General features: G+C 38.7%; 1 protein-coding gene across 1 annotated transcript in view; it reads right to left on the reverse strand.

The window, feature by feature from the left end:
- Positions 1 to 15,528, reverse strand: part of LOC124157469 (xanthine dehydrogenase-like) — an 80,809-nt gene extending 65,281 nt beyond the window's left edge. Inside the window, exon 1 of the mRNA XM_046532204.1 lies at positions 15,468 to 15,528. The gene's annotated coding sequence lies outside the window, so the exon portion shown is untranslated. The remainder of the gene's footprint in view (positions 1 to 15,467) is intronic.
- Positions 15,529 to 16,087: the final 559 nt, after the last annotated feature.

Consider the following 16,087-nt stretch of genomic DNA (forward strand, 5'->3'; position numbering starts at 1 on the left):
CTCAAGATGGTGCATCACTCTCACACTCTCAACGGGTCAAATTTTGCCTTTTATCGCAAATAATTACTCATTTAAATCTTAGATATTATTTTGGAATTTGAAATTTACACAGATGGGACATTTTTCAGCATTGATCTGTACATAAAATATAAATATATAAACTTGAGGTCGATAATTTTTTATTCGAAATACAGGCAGGCATATATTGAAAAGGAAGTCCTCTAAATACCCTGTAAACATCAATATCATGCTGTAGGTTAAAACTATTTCGTCTGGTGCGGAGCTCGAGACAGGTTCATCAACATGACTCGCTCGGAAATAACAAAATCATACAATGGCTTAAATGAAACACTTCCGGGTTACCAATCGGGTAGAATTGTCTCAATACCGATGATTCGATAGCGGAGTCAGCTGTCGATACGATCGCATGAAGACCCGGGCCTAACCCGTTTGAAAGCCCGAGAGAGTTTCATCTTACCAGGAAAAACCTTAATCCTGTCCAGCCCAATGTTTTCGTTTTAACATAAGATAATTTTAAAAAGGGTTATCTGTTTTCTTGCATTCCGAAGATTCTTAATAAATATTAATATGTTAAGTGCTTCATTCATTCACACGACGCCTTAAGCGCAAACATAAAAATAAATTCAAAGGTAAGGAAAGAAAGGGATAGGAACATAAAATAGAAAAAGGGCGAGGACAACGGTGCTGTGGTAGATAGAAAAAGCCAGAAAATCAGAGGCAGATTATCTGGCCTAACTGGGACTCGAACCCGGAACCTGCTCTATCAATAGCGCTACCATGACGCTTAGATTTGCCATGACTTCGGAGGGGGTTTATTCACAGAAAACTCTCTTCACTTTGGCCAACAGTAGTAATCAATAGATGGCACTGGGGCAGCTCACCACTCACCAACGGAAGAAATGGACATGGACACAAGAATGAAAGGAAAGATACACACTCACGCGACAGCTGAAAGAGACAGAAACATGCGTTTCGTGGAACGCTGAGACCAGGTGAAATAAGCCGATATTTAACACAATATTAATATACTCTTAATAAGTAAATAAAATTGTAATCAAATATTGTGACAAGGGCAACGGTGGCCATTGGTGCGTATTCATATCCATCTGCCAATCGTAGCTATGTGGCGACATGCTTGCATAATGGAATGAAATGCTAAACATTTTTAATTTTGAATAGTATGATTATACTGTGCTTGATCATACCATTAAGATAATAATTTAATCCAAAATTATCAGATTATTATTTCAGTGAATACGGTGAACAGAAGTAGCCACCTATCTAGGTGTTATATGAACAGATTTTTAGAGCTCCTTTTCCTAACCTCACATTGTTTACATTTTGTACTCATTACCATTAAAATATCCTCAAAATTTAATTACGTTTTACAGGATAGTTTTAAACGAGTAATTGGTCGCCAAAAAAATATCAATCGAGCGGAGATGATGCGTCTTCTTAAGAATTTTAAGGTGCCTTAGGGAACCGATTCACTTCATTGGCGGCGGCCTTCAAAGCAGCTGTGTTCGAAAAGCACCTCCGTTTTGAAGGCCGCTCTAAGGTTTTACACACGTGCTCCTCGAATACCTCCGTTTTGAAGGCCGGAGTGGAATGTTCCTCAAAGACAGAGTAAAAACCTATTTTTTTCTTTTATTCTCCGAGACGCATATACCTATATAAAACATACATTAGTATTCACTATAGTCTTAACTGAATGCACCGTCGAAGACTGAAAAAAATTATTCGTGCATTGAATTTTCAACACACGAATGATTCAATTTTCTCCGGAGAGGCCGTTCAAGAATTACGTAAGACGTTTTGGGAAGGAAAGGCCAAGAATTTCACACATGGTCCCACGCAGGGGAGACACGGTGTCTAGAACCAACTTACATAAGACTTTCGTTCGTCCAGACATGTGCCTGTAGCTATTTTTGGTCAACATTTTACGGCCTAATGGAGCACCCACTCCTTGAAGGCATGATGAATCTTTTGAATTCCCACAGTCTCGTCCCTGGAGTAGTAATATCAGTAGAGGGCGTATCGCCTTTCGGTCTCAGTAGAGGGAGTATCGGTGCCTTTGCTACACGATCCGTCATCCTCTTTACTTTTTAAAATGCCATGTAAATATTTTCAAGTTAACTTTTAAGTCATCATATAAGATTTTAAAAAATAAGTGGGTTTATTCATTTAAAACAGGTGTGCTTAGATAATTCATTGGACGAATCAGAGCCGGATTGTAGTAACTGCTTGCATTTGTCTAAGTGAGTGTGCGCGGCCTGTTCATTTTCTACGTAGATTGACTGGTATACAATAATGTTTTACGTAAATGTTCTGGCTAACTTATAATGCTCCGATAATTTTTTAAAGCCATAAGCCATTACATTCGTATAACGTGTGCGCTAAAATACTTGTTATCATATCGGAAAATAATTTGTTTAGAATTGTTGAAAATTAAAAATAGGCATAAAATGTTGTTATTTATAAAAATTACATCAAATGATTAATTTAAATGTCAAAAAAAAATTACGATGTATTTCAAGGAAGAATTAATTTAAAAAATTGGTTTCATATTCGTAATCTAATATCTTGAAAAATATTCCACCCTTTTTACTGGATATAATTAACAATTACTATCTTTTTTAGCACAAAATCCAACGTTTTCGACAAAAAAATATTTTTCTGTATATTTCAATGTCATGTTTGGCATTTTCGACCTCGAAAACTTTTATAATCTAGATTTTAAACAGATTATATGATATTTACTTATTATGACCACCTTTTAAGCAATCACCCCCGGTGCAACTCCCGAAAATAGTTTAGCTACAAATGCGCTGGAGGTGTCTTCGATCAGCACCTGGCATCGAATGTAACTATCACGTTTTCGAGGGTCAAATCCCTACTACGTGATCAAAGACGAAGAAAACTGAAATAAATGCAATACTTACAATCAATACTATCTGCATGAAGGATAAAAAAATAAGCATTCGCCGATATGTAGACGGCCATACGAGCCTTATATTTAATTTAAATGTAAGGGAATCGCATGCAAGTTTAAGGATTTTTCTCCGATAATACAATTTGCGATGGATTGCGATTTTTAATCATTTCTGGAATCCTTAACAAAATTTTAAGAATTAAAAAGCACTATTCTGAATTGAAGTTTTAGGAAAGAAGACTTAAACTCAAATATAATGCATCTGCGAAATATACACAGCAGGAGATATACCCGGTGACTTAGAGAAGAACATCAAAATTCCTATTCCCAAAAAGAAGAGAGGAGATGAGTGAGAAAATTTTAAGATCATAAGCCTTACGACACATGCGTCGAAGATACTGAAAAAAATCATCTACAGAAGAATAGAACAAAGAGCAGAAGAATTCTTGGATGAGTACCAATTCGGATTTAGGAAAAGCAAGGGCATTAGAGGAGCAATTTTGGCCCAAGAGCTGCCCATAGAGATGAACAAACTGACTTTCATAGAATTTGTCAACTTATAGAAGGTCTTTCACACCGTGGAACATTCTAATTTTCAATATATTCCCTAAAAAATACAAGGGTCGACAGGCTCCAATAGATGGTCTCCCTAAGATACTGAAATATCTGGTTGTAGATGATCCGTTGGGAGGTATACAGCGATCGTCATACCATCGTCTCAGCTTCAGCGCATTCGAAGTTCACTTCGATCAATCTATTCATTTGTCAAGCCCATTTTATACCCTTATCTCCCTGCTTGCCATCCACATCCGATGCGGGTTTTGGGTCGGGAAGGGTCATCTCCAGGGCGATACACAATAACGAACCCCAATTGCGGAGCATAAGGTTATCTGGACGTTTCGTCGTGGGTCACTGGGGAATTCAAGAGGGAAAAATCACCACCTCTTCTACGTTCAGTTCTAGTCAGAGTGTGAATTAAATAGAGTTGTCCCCTCGGATTCGATTTTCAACATGCATCGATCATCAGCCATAGAATTTAAATGTCTGATGATAAAAAAATTCTCCCTCCCAGCTCGCTCGCAGTAGGGGAAGTGAAACGTTGAGTGTGAAAATTTTACCCACGCAGCAATTCCCGAAAACCACCACCAACATTGATTATTATTATAGTATTCTACCGATTAAGGTAGGTTTCCATGGAGCACCAAAGAGGTGATCTGGGAGCCTCCCTTTCCTTCCAGCACTGCCTTCTTTAATTCCCTGTAAGGCCTGCTCTCTTTCAATCTATCCAAAAATCCTATTCTTTTCCTTCCCCTCCCTCGTTTCCCCAACATTCTACCCTCCAACACCATTTTCAACATCCCCTCACCGCTAAGTTATTAATGTAGAAATACAGCATGAAACAAGTGAATTCGCACGCAGTCAAGCGCACAAGTTATTAATTCAACGGGTTAAATCCACCAAAAAAATCATTTGGCTTGGCCAGGACTCGAATCCGAATTTCCCGATATTCGGTCAGGCACCCTAACAGTTACACCACAATTTCGTGGCTACAATACGGCAATTTCGATCGGCAATTTGTTTTTCAAGTATCTCTCCGTTGATGGCAGATACTTTGTGGAATTTGCTGAACATTTTGAATGAATGACTTAAACTTTGTTTTTCCAAAGAATTTTTTATCAATTGGCGACCATGGTTTCGACGATTAACGTCACCTTCTGGATACCATCATACCAGAAGATGATGTAAACCGTCAAATCCATGGTCGTGATCTAATAAAAGATTCTGTGGAAAAACAAAGTTTAAGTTATTCCTTTTAAAAAATATTCAATGCTGAAACGTCAGATAACTTAAAGACATGTCTCATCATCAGGCTTATTAATTCCAAAACTAATTGGTAGAAGTAATATCCTTAGATAGGTATACTGCAGATCATTTTTTCATTCCCATCACATGTCCCTAGCATCGGTAGCAGGATCGCTATAACATCACCTTCGTCAAACAACGAGGGAAAAACCCCTGACGCCGTATGCATGCATAGAACATTTTCGCGCATAAAAGAGATCACAGGATTACTCAAAAATGACGCTGCCTGAATACCAAGTATGAAAAGAAACATCTAGGCGTGGGTATGAGATTCAAATGTTACCGATCAGTGGTTCACAAATTCATTCAGGAGAGCTGCACGTCCATCTCGAGATCCATTTTTGGCGTCCAAAAAGATTAAATATAATCATGATGGATTATATTTGGATTGAAGATATTAGGTTAATCTATATTTCGAATGAACACCGTCCTTCACGATTGCTTTTATCATATCACTTCACGGCTGCTCACATAGGCGGATTAAGACGACCCCCAGACGCTTAAAAAATTGACAAGATTTTTAATACAGTTATCATTAAGTTCGTTTTGTTTTGTGTATTACGGAGCCTCAATCATTTAAAATAATATCAGTGACTTTCATATTAAAACAAAGAGAATATTTCGTACAGCGATTGTTATATGTTGTTTTTGATCTCAAATATGAGAAGACCGGCTGCCTGTCAGACCCTTTTGCCCCGCCTTTGGGTGCTCACATATTGGATTGTTAATAACGCTAAAAGTAATTTTCAGATTTTCGGTAAATTACTCTGCTGAGATGATCGCTTTATATTAAGGAACGAATGAGTTTAAATCGCGGGCTCCGCAAATGCAATTTAAAATTCATCAAGAAACTGAGATAAAAGTATGACCATGATGCTTTCCCTCAACTCTTACGTAACCATTAAGCGTTTAGATGTTTAAGAGCCAAGGTTTGGGTCGAACTTGCATCGACAATCTCGAGAAATGGGGACTCCAGAGACAAGTTCAATTAGATTGACAAGACTACTAAGGAAAAGTTAGCAACGAAAAGGAAATTATATTTTTTTTAAACCTTGAGCTAACTTTCAAACCAGACGGATCTGTGTCAGTCGATACAATAGCAAAGAGACAAGAGCAATTTTATATTTTCTGGAGAAGTCTCTTTGAAGAAAGCAGGTACTAGGGGAACTTTTTCATGACTTAGGTTATTTTCAACAGCATCTGTATCAGTTTACCATACTTTACGATTGCTACAATTTGCTACTCCCTAAAGTCTTGTAAAAAAAACGAAATAACTACTATTTTTTCCGCGCTGAACCTGAAAAAATTTCTCCACTCAAGTCGGTTAGCCCTGAGACTGAAATATGCTCACGATCCAAGGATAGAATTTTGATCAGACATTGAAAAGAAAAGCAGAAACATGTCGGAGATGTGTGACTCCCATAACTCCCTACTAGCTTTTATTGCAGTCTTTTGTAGTCCAGAGGAGAAACTAGTTCTTTTACAACCTGTTCGGCAAAATATCTGTCTATTTTATCGATTGTATCGGATCTAAAACAAGGTAAGGTTCTAAGGTTAAGATCTCTGTATCATTCTGAAGTGTGTCTGAGCTTAATAGCTCAATAAGCTTAGTATATCGCCCCAGACTCTCTAGCGGCTACCAGCCCATTTCGTGATAAAGCTGAGTAACGGGGTCTGATCGCTCATCGGAGTTTTAATGAATCGCGCAACTTTTTCACATGTTTCATTAAGTTAACGGATTGTCTTTCTGCGCCGGATCCCGCATACTCGTAGCATATTCAAGGTGCGGCTTGACGAGTGCCAATTAACACCTCTCTCTCACATTTCCACCCGAAAACCTTTCCACAAAAAGCTTGGCAAGTACTAGCTTCTTTCGGGCTCTGCCACAAATATTTCTCGTACCTGTTTCTCACGATAGGTTTTGAAGTTTAAAACTCCCTCAAAAAATATTCCTTGAATAAAATATAGTTGCTAAGAGCCAACAATAAACAATCAATTAACCACTAAGCTTGCAAAGAGTTCTAGCAGCTTGAGGAAGTAAATTAATCTTCAGGTCCACATTTTTATTTCTCTGATAAAAAAATTGTATACAACTTAGATATACTTGATTTCACCTCACGCCTATACGTTAAGAGTTAGACGTTTTACGAAAAAAAAGTTCGTTCGCGTATATTCCCATAGTTGATTCTATAGCCTCCACTCTTGGCTTCACGCATGAAAGATGTCTGAGCTTGGTATACCAAGTATGGTTTTTAACGCGTTCGCGGCTATCGTGAAATTGGCCGTTTCTTCCCCGTGAGCGCAAATTTTCATAAACATGAAATCGATCCAATCATGTTAAAATTAATGCACACTTCTTTGGTATAGTTGAAAATGATGAATCGCAACAAATTTTGGAAAAACTATGCACCAACGCTTAGTAATTACTTAATCCTTTTTTGCGTATGAAACCACGTCTTACACGTACAAAAGTACAAAGGAGTCGTGACTTTAGTTATGGAAACGATAAAATAATTTATGTACTCTTATTATAAGCCCAGAATAAATTGGAACGATTGGAAATATAATTCGACCAACCACCCTTTTTATAGGATTAGCAGCTAATAAGGTGAGATAAGAGACACAGAGTCTCTTAACAACTGGGAATGTAAGTGTTCAAGTTAGAAGCCATACATTCGGATTTACACTTGCTTCTACATGGTATAGTGAGGCATGGACGCGACAGCAGGGGAGAAATCAGGTTTGAAAGCTTTCAAAAAGCGAGGTCAGAGGAGAATGATGAAGATCGAATGGATGGCTCGTGTGAGTAATGCGGAAGTTCTAAAAAAAAAGTACGAGAGAATAGAGGTCTTCCGAAAACCGTGGATATAAGACAGGAAAATTAAATGGCCACATTATGAGACACAATGGCCCAATGAAAATTATCGTTGAAGGACGAATGGAAGTAAAGAACGGCAAAAGTATACCACGGCTGAGTTACGTAAAGAAGGTAATGAAGGATGTGGAGCAGAAGAATATTGCAGGTGTGAAAAGATTAGCCGATAAGTGAAATGAGTGCACAGCTGCGTCAAACCAATCTTATAGGATTGATTACTGTTAATGGGGATGATGAATCCCGATAAAATCTATAGATTCGGCTTCAACTTTATGAAAATTCACGTTGAATGAACATAAACACACTTTGCATGATGACATAACACGCACCCAAATTCATTGAAATATTACGAAGTGTATTTATATTCATTCATGATGACTCCCAGCAGTTTAATGAACACCAGACAGTTAAATGGGCCCAAAATACTTCCATGAGTACCTACAATTCGTCATGGTGCTGCGTGGAGCAGATGACTTCCAACTAATTACCATATCCTATCTTGATGTTTCTTTGACACAGTTTGGCTTTACAGCCCATAAGCACATCCTCTAGCAGTACATGCGATGATATTTTCATGTTACATACAATGGAAACCAATGTTAAAAATGATGTATGTCGATGATGATGAGAGAAACGATTTAGATGGCTTAAACGATCCAGACCCGACCTGAAAACAAAGTATTAGCCGTCGCACCGCGCCTTATGATACCTTGCATGTTGCGTGACATTATTTAAGTTACGTAACGGAGTTCTATCATTCCACCGGGAAAGGAAGGGGGAGCGCCAGCCATCCCACCGCCAATGATTATACACCTTTCTAAGAGTTTCTGACAATTGCGAGGAAGGATTGAAGCTCGTTCTCTCGCACGAGCCTTTCTGTGAGAAACTCAACGGTCTCCGAGGGAGATACGTTTCGACCATGGGAGGAGAAAGCAGACTCGGGAGTCGCTTCGTCGCCCCCACGGGCACTCGAGGCGATAGAGCGTGAGTTCGATTGGCGCCGCCGTCAACACCTTTTATCACCGAGAACCCCTTCCCAACTGCCCGAGCGAAAACAAAGTAACGAAGTCCACTGCGGTGGCTTTTTCCTTAGTGTTTATGTAACGAGCACCCTCTCCAAGAATATAGACGATTTTTGTTGATCGCTATCTGCATCTACATAATACCCTGCGAGCCATCTCTAGGGTTTTTGGCAGAGGATAATCAATCACTATAGTCAATTCACTTTATGTCTGCGGGTGAGCTTTCGTGAGAGCCCGGACACTCTCGGATGGCTTCGCTGATAGGGAAGGGGTAGTACCGAGAGAGGAAGGAGGAGAGAACATAACGTTGCCAAATGTACATAGCCGCCCTACTTTGTCACCGAAAACGTGTGAGTCATAGGTGGCCACAGGTATTTTGGCCCCGGCGCCGAGACAATATACCTACTCATTTGGAAGGCATTGGGGATGGGGATGCCCATAACATTGTCAGATACCACACTGAATGAAGCACCGTTGGTGAAACGCATACTTGAAGACATACAAGGAGAACGCGTGAGTTTTGGCAACACTGCTCCACGAGCAGATTCACGATGTTCACTCGACCGAGGTCTGAGAGCGACTCAATGAGACCACGCCTACTGTTTGCTGATTGGCAAAGACAAATTCACATGTCGAGAAACATTCCCTCCCCTCATCTCCACTTGCTTTGGCCACATCAGCTTACCCGCAGAGATAAAATGAACATAGTTTAGCATGCAATAGGATTCCCACATGCACATCATACGGTCCAAAAATATTTACGCATACTAACAAATTATACTACCACATTCGTTCAAAGGCCAAACTTGCCAACCACTTATTAAGGTAATCTGCCAGTAAATATAGAAAACACAAAACATGCTGTTGTAACTCGTTGAGAGTCCATTTACATTTGATTGGAAGGTCATCTATGAGGATATCCGTATAAATTGACGGCGCACTAAAATAATTGATGCATAAGAAAAGTCATTGAACGAAATATTTTTATTTTGTAAACAAATCCGTTAAAGATACCAATGTAAACTCTACTGTCCTATAGAGATTACAATGGTATCTTTTACGGATTTGTATTTTATCTAATGGTATCTTTTACGGATTACGGACTGACGGTGTCCACATTTGAAATTTGAAACTGTAAAAAATTTCGGTGGCCTAGTTGGCACATCCACTGTTGAGATGGTGGTAAAAGAGGGATCGAGTTCCCGTCGCGACATATTCTACTTATTTTTTTATAACCTCGCACAATCGTTTTTTTATTTATTTGCAGTTTTTTACTCGCCGTAAAATTCGCAGGAATTGATCTATATCATTTTTGCAATGGTAATGCGTCATAAACAAGTTAGGAATTGGGTAAGGGTTTACGTAACATTTTTAAGGCCGTTTTACTCGGTACACGGAATTGCGCAATCTGACGTACGTGCGAAGGCGCAGTCAAAATTGCGTCGTGTAAAGCGGTGAATTGCAAGAACACATGCGAGAATGCGTGGATGCGAGACGGCAAAATAGCCCCTGTTCTAATTTCGTTCATGCATTCGCGCAATTCCACGCCATTTCAGAAATAAATGCAGCTCTAACCTGCGCAATTCCGTGCCCCGTGTAAAACGGCCTTAAGAATGGCTACATTTTGAAGATTAAAGATTTGCGAAAGAGCGTAAGCTGAAGGTAAAGGGTGGTTAAAAGCCCGGCGTTATTGTTGACGAACTGCTTTAATAATAGTGCCAAGGAGTCTCACTTATCATTTTACTATAGCAAATATGAACATCCATTTCGATTTCCGCGGATTTGAAATATTTTCCGTGATTATACCATGTTTACCACCCGCTTCTCCTGGTGGGTGATGCACAAACCTCAAGCTAGCGATTCGGAAAAGAGGGTTACCTGGCGGTAAAAGGTGGATAAAAACCCGGAATTTACGTTAACGTACTGTTTGAAGACCGGCGCAAAAGAGTTACATATTTCCCTTCATTGCTCATCACATTATGGCCTGGGTAACTTCAAACATACTTTTTATATTTCTACTAAATTTACTTTATTTAGCTGTCTAGTACAGCCAGTAATAAATAAACTGGAAAATTTATAATCTTGTGTATAAAATACACCTCAAATTCCATTAAAATATTATTTCAATTCCATCTTGCATTCTCTATGAATTCTTTCACCGTGTGACATTCACAGCTGTATCCAATTCACTCGAATAATCACATATATGGATCTCCATCAGTCACATATTTTTTACCCCGCATGTTGATGAAATTAAATCGATCAATTAAGGCTGTAAGTTCGAATGCGAGGACCACTTAAGGTTTACGAATAAAAATGGCGATTCAGCCAATCACATAGTAAGGATTATTAGAGGAGATGGCAATCAGCAATTCATCCAGATTTGAGCCAATGACCAGGAATTATCATTGATAGAGGCAACCGAAAGATATCGTCATTTGCGCCTTCACGACAAGTTTAAAAGAGGTAGGGTGCTGAGAAAGCCGGCGTCGGTTTTATTGTGCTTATAAAAAAAGTCGCCAAGGGGTATATATTAATATAGGGGGTCTTGCCCCGGGAAGAGGTTAAATTCGAGGTGTGTCGCAGCACCGAAACACTATCATGATTCACACCACTTGATTTCAGTTGACCTGCTTACTACCTTCTAATGATTTGTTTTAACTCATTATTGAATGTATTTTAAAAGGTAACTATCGTCAAACATGGGAAATAAAAAATACCAATATATTTTTGTGATTTCACAAAACATAGTATCACTTAATTATTTTCTTGAATTATTGAGGGGGCTCCGACCCCCCAAACGAATCTTTGAGGGGGCTCGGGCTTTGAGGGGGGGGTCGGCGCCACCGACAGTTAATCAAGGGCGCTCAGATGCGCATGAGAAAAAAAACACCTGCACCGGAAATCGAATCGAATGAAGAGGATTTAGCTTCCCCGACTGATCCGCAGGCACGACGGCGAGGCAATCAAGTCCTCATTGCGCTCGTGGCAGATACTCAGAGATTCGATGAACCGAATGTTATGCCGTTGCGGTCCGCCGACGTGAATACGTGAGAAATGAGGATGGGAAATAAGGAACTCGAGTAGCGCAGCAGTCCGAGTATTGGCCTAGAGCGCCGAAAACCCGTGCTCCCACCTTCTCATTCCGGCGAAAGTTTTCATCGGCTGACAATGCGTGCCATTTGATTCACTGATAGCCGACCTCAGAGCACTAGATTACCTACTCTTTCGAAGATGCCCGTTATCTTCACGATGTAAGTCGGTTTCCCTCACTAGAACAGGCGGAATAATTTTAGTGGCCTTCTTTATTCAAACATAAATTGAATCGCTTTTCATAGAATCCCCATAACCGACATTTGTTTCGAGTTTAGTACATTGTGAATCTACGATTTTAAATACACCGTTTGACGTAGAAGCTACACAACTACGACTATTCTCTAGGCTTCAGACTGAGCATCAAATTAATTTTTTAGAGAAGAAACCCTTAAATTACAGGAGTAAGCAAAGAGTAACAATCTACAAATTGTTGGTAGCCAATCTCATATCACCGGAGTATTTGCTCTTTCAAATTTGCCCATTATTTACACGATGTAAGTCGGTTTCCTTTACTAGAACAGACGTAAGCAATTTTAATAGCTATTTTTCTCAAACAATAATTGAATCGTTTATAATAAAAACCACATAGTCGGCATTTTTTTCGATTTTGACTTTTTAGTATGAATCTACAATTTTAAATACATTGTTACAGAAACACCAGAACTGCGACTATTCTAAGGACTTAAGACTGAGCATCCCATTGTTTGTTTAGTGAAGAAACCCCTAAATTACAGGAGAAAATAAAATTTTTCTTGATTTCCCTAAAATTTACAAATTGTTAGTTACGGGATTTATGTAAATAAACGATTCTCTTTCAAAATCCAAACGAGAATCTTTACATCGTATCCATTTCATTATTTTGCATATCAACTCTTGATCATTCTCACTCACCCAATGATTCAACAAGAATTTTGGTTGTGATTTGTGAGTGTAGATCTCACCCACAAGCCAAAAGGACGTGTGAATATTCTAACATTTAAAGTATGCGGGTATTTTCTTTCTAAAGGCCACATCGCATTACGACGGTTTTTGCTAGAGGATGTCGTATTAATTTCTTCTTTGTATCTGATTAAGGTAGAGAAGGACTCAAAAAATAAAATTTGTCGACTATCCACAACGTAGTAAACAACACGGAAACCAGTCGTTATGAAGAACAGTATTAAATCGTTCTTCAAAATATAAGAAAAACTCCCTGGCGTTGAAATACGCTTATTATATTATTCCAGTCATCAAGTTTAATAAAAAAACATAAACATACACTTATATATACAAAAACATGCGCACTCACTTGAAGAATTAACTCGATTCTGTATATTAACTCGATTATAGCGCCATCATCGCATGAAAAAAATCAACATGGTCTAAAATTGAAAGATGCACTGAATTGTTGAGGTCTTTACTTTGTAGAATTCCATATTTAATGTTTGGAAGGGAATTTCTTAGCTTTTCTTTTGTAGAAAAGCTAAGAAATTTCCTTCCAAACATTAAAATTGAAAGGCCTCAGAGACTAGAAACAGCATCTCCCAAATTTTACCTTATTCAATAAGGGTAAATACATTATAAATCACTGTTAGTAGTTTTTTAACGACGGAATCCATTATGCATAAACTAAAAAAGATTATCCATTATATTATGACTAAATATCAAACGAGATTCAAGACATCTTATATTGAGATAGTGTGACATATTCATTCGTAATTACTTTTCATAATAAGGAAAACAAGTCATCACAATAACTTGGAAGAGTCGTGATTGGTAGGTACAAATAATATATCCTATTTTATACAACCCGAGCTGGAAGACGTTTCCTTGGCACAGAATAGACGCGAACTGTTGCTTCCACAAATTCACAATAAGCTCGACAGTGAGTCGCCGATTTCGCCGTGTGTTTGCACCCATAGCTCGTCTCGAAATTTCTTCAGTCGCCTTTCAGTATAAACCACATCGTTCCACCTCCATCAGCAAAAATTAATGATACATGAGTACGAGTGTCTTTAATCACCACAAAGGAGTCGGTACTTGCCTTTTCAGACGTACCTAAGTAAATCACTACTGAAGTATTGAGTCCAAAGAGCTGGCGATTACTGACAGTGATTCCAGCCTATAGCGGACCAAACAAGGAATCATGAGTGCAAAAAATTGTCAGAGGAAGTGGATACTGCAAGTAATCGCGAATACAATAAATGGTCAGTGGGAGTGGATGCAGCCAGGCATCGTAAATAAAAAGTTCCGACTGACGATTGAAAACTTTGGTCTTCCACATAATACCCAGAGGGCACTATATCTTAATAAAGATGAAATAAAAAGGTATAAAAAACACGCTTTTTCCAAAAACAATAAAATGCACTAAATAGTAAAAAAAAAGCTTTGCATCACTCGAAGAATAAAGCCTGGGTGCTGATAGGGGTTTAAATATTAATATTGCGTGTCTATCCTAACTCACCTATCAGGATTTGCAACGCTCATTTCATGGTACACGTAATCGCTACTCAGATTTTGATACGGATATTTAAAAGTAGCAATTTTATTTGATACCGGAATTTATTCGTTGAGCCCACCTCTATTCGCCAATCACGATCTCTTCCGAAATCCCACTTTTGATGGGAACAAAATGTCTGCGTTGAATTGGTACTCACCTTATGAAGAGAAGCAAAGTTACAAAAAAATAAATTAATGCATAAGACCACGAATCGCACCCGGCGACCTGTACAACTGATAACTGTATAACTGACGTGAAGTAACTGAACATTCTTTCTCCGTTGTCCAGAGCACCCTCCAACTAAACCGGTAGTTCTTGGAATGAAATCAACGAAAACTTGTTGAATAGCCCAACAAAACGAGTCCCCTTTGACTTCACTCAATAAAAAGTCCGGTATTTGTAACAGATTCCTTGGCACCGCAAAAGATTGGGCAGAGAACGTCGACTGTTTACCATGATCTCCTATAGAACTTCATTCCACATCACACAAAAAAGTGTTCTTTTCCTGTGATCCGTCCTATCAGTGTTGAGGGCGTTATCTAAGCCTTTTTTTAGTACTTTTCCCAGCTATAATTCAACCAAGAAGCCGGAGAGATTGAGCAAAATGAGTGGCAAGAGACGAGAAGACACATAAAAAAAAGGAAAGTAACTTGAAGCCTCCCTATCTCTAACGCATAGATATGAGGAAGAACTTCGTAAAAATGTAAACATATACACCAAATGATAACAAAGTTCCGAGATTGGCAGTGTGGCATGGGACACTTTGGGGTATAATAAATTACACGGATATAATGCACAATTTTGAAGGATGGAAAAACTCGAAGCCAATTCAACGGACAAATATTCTTAGGTAGAAGAAACAGTTTTTCAACACTTTCATACTTATAAAATTGAGATTGTGTAGTGAGAGTGCAAAACTTAAGTACATCATCTATGACTTCTATCAAAACATTCAGGGAACATCAGCGTATTCGACTAAATTACGAATTTCCAACCCTCAGTCACGTAGAGGTTGATGACCCCTGATCTACAGGAAGGAGAATTTCAAAGCGTTCAACTGAGAACAACTAAGCCGAGAGTGAATAGTTGAAGCGTCTCCCCGTCAAAAGAAAATTTACAGTTTCCCCTGATAAATTCTAAGCATTGAAATGGCACAAATAATAATAGTACGGAACTTACGCCGAAATGCGATGGTTTCGGAAGCACAACCACCTTCCACAAGGAGAAGATCAACACTGAGGAAAAGGCGCCCCGGATCCGGTCAACATTCGGTAGGGGAGGTGATGTATGAGAAGGAGAAGAGGGGAAGGGCGGAGAGGAGGGGAGGTAACGCTAGCGAAGGAATCGAAGGGGATAAAAGTGACATTTTCTTGAAAACTCCAACATGTACTTTTATGATTGCTATTCATCAACTGAAAAAACGGGCTTCCCGCATAATACCCACAGGAAACTCTATTTCAATAAAAACAAAATGAAAAATAGATCAGTGCTCACTGTGCTGGTTGTGCTCATGAGTGTATTGATAAGGTCTATCAGAAATGAGTGTATAGGAGCCTGATAGGTGAATATTATTATTACCTAAACCTAATCAGAACCCACGTTTTTTTCTCCAACAGAAGGCTTATTTTTTACTTTCTAATGCATTTCATACTGTTTTCGGAAAAAGCATGATTTTTAATCTTCGTTTAGTTTATTTTTATTTTCCATTTTTTCTCGTGATGAATCATGAAATCGATTAAACCAGAGCTGTTGAAGAATTATCTGCCAAAATATTATTACCTAACGCCATCTATAAAAAA

This window comes from Ischnura elegans, chromosome 4 (assembly GCF_921293095.1).
Source record: "Ischnura elegans chromosome 4, ioIscEleg1.1, whole genome shotgun sequence".
Taxonomy (NCBI): Eukaryota; Metazoa; Arthropoda; class Insecta; order Odonata; family Coenagrionidae; genus Ischnura; species Ischnura elegans.